We start from the raw sequence: 4,473 nt of genomic DNA, 5'->3' as shown, positions 1-4,473 counted from the left end.
GCTACGAGAGATGACCTTTGCGATAATGACGGGCGTGAACTACGGACAGCGACTGTTAATAGCTCTGAAATATGGGGTGGTGGTGATGTGTCTTCTCGGTTACATCAGCAATATTACTGAGAGAGAGAGAGAGAGAGAGAGAGAGAGAGAGAGGAGAGAGACGAGAGAGAGATGAGACGAGAGAGAGAGAGAGTTTAATTTCTCTACTTTCTTTGCGATGTCTTTAGGTACACGAGAATTATCCTACAGAGAGAGAGAATGAGAGAGAGCAGAACTGTGCTGGATATTCCTTCCTTTTGAAATTCTAGCTTAAATGAGAAGATACGAGAGAGAGAGAGAGAGAGAGAGAGAGAGAGAGAGAGAGAGAGCAGAACTGAGCTAGACATTTCATTCTTTTCAAACGCTAGCCAGAAGGAGAAGACATAGAAACATGCTAACAGAGAGAGAGAGAGAGATACTTGTATGGGAGAGACCAACCCCAAAAGAAACGTTCGAGCGACGTGAAAGTCTCCACTAGAGAACTAAACGTTGGACCACATCAAAGACAGCTGAGCGAAACGTTCATATAAATTATTATGCAGATAGCGCCTGAAGACCCCATTGTCTAACCTCCACGTCATTTTCTTCTTCGTCAAAAAGGGGGAACGTAGACCTTTTGTGTCTACGATCATCTCTCTCCGTCTTCTCTCCTTCTCTTCATTCTTCTCTGCTCTCTTTCCCTTTTCAAGACTTACTGTCTGTAGAGGCTGTTGTGGTTTTTATGCTAATGAGAATGGTAAAGAGCCGTGCTAATCTATGGTAAAAGGATGGTAAGGATGGTATGGAGAACTAGCAATGCCAGTAATGACGAGACCTATGGGAGTGAATAATAAAGAGCCATGGTAATGAATGATAATGATGAATGATAAAGAGCCATACTAAAGAGTAAAAGGGAGCCAAGCTATTGAGTGGTAATTTGCCAAGGTGGTAGTAAGTGGTGAGGAAGCATGTTTTTGAATTTGCTAATAAGCGGCCACGCTATTCAGTGTAGAGCAGCCTATATATATATATATATATATATCTATATATATATATATATATATATATGTATGTATATATATATATATATATATATATATATATATATATATATATATATATATATATATATATATATATATATGTGTGTGTGTGTGTGTGTGTGTGTGTGTGTGTGTGTGTGTGTGTGACTGGCCTTGATAAATGACCTCTTCTGGGGTGTTTTGGGTGTTGGTGTAGCCACGAACGATGTCAGGCAGTTACTAGTCGCCTACTGACACCGTTAGAGTGGTGTATACAGTATTGTTTTTTTTTATCTGTCTGTTACTTCTTTTGAATGAACACTACATTCTGTGGAAGTTGGAATTTTAAGTCAGTGGCCCCTTTGGGCTTGTTCCATTTGAGTAGGGTTCATCTTTTCAATAATAATAATAATAATAATAATAATAATAATAATAATAATAATAATAATAATAATAATAATAATCATATTCTGTTGAATAAAATGGCAGAATTCAACGAATTAATCTTATTTATCATCTTTTCTCTTTTTCTTATTACTCGCTTTTCTAGCTCAGCGGTACTTCGCATAATTGTCCAATATTCATATATGGATAGCTGAAAGTGGTATTTTATTCAGAACAGGCTTTATTAATCAAAGACTGGTATTATCAGAATACTAGTATATGGGAAGGCGTTCCTCTGGTTCAGATCAGGCAGGGATCGTCGTCGGTGTTGGTATCATTCCGTAAGAGAGGTCAATGTCAGACCGGGGTCGTCTCTGGTATTCAGCTGGCATTACTGCTGGTATAGCTCTGGCTTATCGCGACGTTTCAACCTTCTCGTAGGTCATCTTCTTGGCTGGTGAGAACGCAGCTGAAGGATTCGAGCCGCTATAAATATCGGCATGCAGACACCATCTCTTCACTTCTACTGCTAACCAGCCAAGAAGATGACCTACGAGAAGGTTGAAACGTCGCGATAAGCCAGAGCTATACCAGCAGTAATACCAGCTGAATACCAGAGACGACCCCGGCCTGACATTGACCTCTCTTACGGAATGATACCAACACCGACGACGATCCCTGCTTGATCTGAACCAGAGGAACGCCTTCCCATATACCAGTATTCTGATAATACCAGTATACTGATAATACCAGTCTTTGATTAATAAAACCTGTTCTGAATAAAATACCAATTTCAGCAGTATCCCTAATATGAATATTGGACAATTATTGCGAAGTATCGCTGAGCCAGAAAAGAGAGTAATAAGAAAAATAGAAAAGATAATAAATAAGATTAATTCGCTGAATTTTATTCAACAGAATTTGTTTAAAAGAGGGTCTTCTTCCAAAATAATAATAATAATAATGTGGCGCCGTGGCAGAGTGGGTTAGTCGTCAATGGACTGGTTAAGCAACATTGGGGCTGGTCAGTCGTTGGATGGGTGACCGCTCTCCTCGGCGTTGATTCCTTGGAAGAGGATCTTTACAATAATTTCCTCAGTCTACTCAGCTGTAAATGAGTACCTATTCCCTATGGGGTAGGTCCAGTTATGGGTTAAATACCAAAACTTAGCAATGATGGAAAGAAATGAAGAATTAAACGACAACGACGTAAATGGCAATAGAGGAGCTTCGTCCGGCAGCCAGGTATTCAGCCCAATTGAAGGGGAAGCCGGTCAGGTACTTGGAGGTCGTCATCCACCACAACGACAGTAACCAACAACCAGAGACTGGAGCTACAGAAGCAAACCAGAGGAAGAAATGGACAAGAGAAGAAAATAAGGAAATATGGAGATGCTACATCAGAAGCAACCCGACGGAGAGAGGATATAGAAGAAGGTTGGTCTGCATCTGGAATGAGAGGAATAACACCCCCCAAACAGAGCAGAGACTGGCAGACCAAGAAAGGAACATAAAGAAAAAGAATTGGCTCTCCCCAACAGAAAGAGAAGAACTGGAAAGGGAAATGACACACGGCAACGAATTACAAGAAGATGAACTGAGAGACGATGCCACAGAAGACGACAGGGATGATGAGGTATCAGACAACGACACGCGAAGAAACACCGACGAAGTAAGAGAGAGGACAGAATGGGTAGAAAAGATCAGACAATGGATGGAGCCAGATACAGAGAGAACAAAGATCCCCTCCATGAAAGCCTACAACACCAAGAAATTAATGGAGAAAACAAGTGAGGTCAATGAAATAATGGGCACAATACACACCACCAGTATCACAGAATCAAATAACTTGGCATATGCAGGAGCAAGATTAGTAGCAGAACTGATGGAGATACGAATACAACATTGTATCACAAATCACCATGCGCCCAAATGGATGACCACAGGAAGAATATCCTTATTACAAAAAGACAAGAGTAAGGGAAATATAGCCAGCAACTACAGACCTATCCCCTGCCTACCAATAATGTAAGTTGCTAACAGTTATCGTCAGTGAAAGGCTTTACAACTACCTAGAGGAGACAAACACCTTCCCCCGCCAACAGAAAGGCTGCAGAAGGAAGTGTAGAGGCACAAAAGTCCAGCTCCTGATAGACAAAATGGTAATGAAGAATAGTAGAAGAAGGAAAACCAACCTAAGCATGGCATGCATAGACTATAAGAAAGTCTTCGACATGATACCACACACATTGCTAATAGAATGCCTGAAAATATATGGGGCAGAGGAAAACACCATCAGCTTCCTCAAAAATACAATGCGCAACTGGAATACAATACTTACAAGCTCTGGAATAAGACTAGCAGAGGTTAATATCAGGAGAGGGATCTTCCAGGGAGACTCACTGTCCCCACTACTCTTCGTAGTAGCCATGATTCCCATGACAAAAGTACTAACAGAAGATGGATGCCGGGTACCAACTCAAGAAAAGAGGCAACAAAATCAACCATCTGATGTTCATGGATGACATCAAGCTGTATGGTAGGGGCATCAAGGAAATAGATACCCTAATCCAGACTGTAAGGATTGTATCTTGGGGACATCATGATGGAGTTGGAATAGAAAAATGTGCCTTAGTCAACATACAAAAAGGCAAGTAACGAGAACTGAAGGGATAAAGCTACCAGATCGCACATCAAAAACACATAGATGAGACGGATACAAATACCTGGGAATAATGGAAGGAGGAGATATAAAAACACCAAGATGATGAAGGACACGATCAGGAAAGAATATATGCAGAGACTCAAGGCGATACTCAAGTCAAAACTCAATGGAGGAAATATGATCAAAGCCATAAACACATGGGCAGTTCCAGTAATCAGATACAGCGCAGGAATAGTGGAATGGACGAAGGCAGAACTCCGCAGCATAGATAAAAAAACCAAAAAAAGGAAACAAATGACAATACACAAAGCACTACACCCAAGAGCAAATACGGAAACAGACTATACATAACACGAAAGGAAGGAGGGAGAGGACTACTAAGTA

This window comes from Macrobrachium nipponense, chromosome 29 (genome assembly GCF_015104395.2).
Source record: "Macrobrachium nipponense isolate FS-2020 chromosome 29, ASM1510439v2, whole genome shotgun sequence".
Lineage (NCBI taxonomy): Eukaryota > Metazoa > Arthropoda > Malacostraca > Decapoda > Palaemonidae > Macrobrachium > Macrobrachium nipponense.
The sequence above is the reverse complement of the archived record's forward strand: the minus strand, read 5'-3'. Positions refer to the sequence as shown.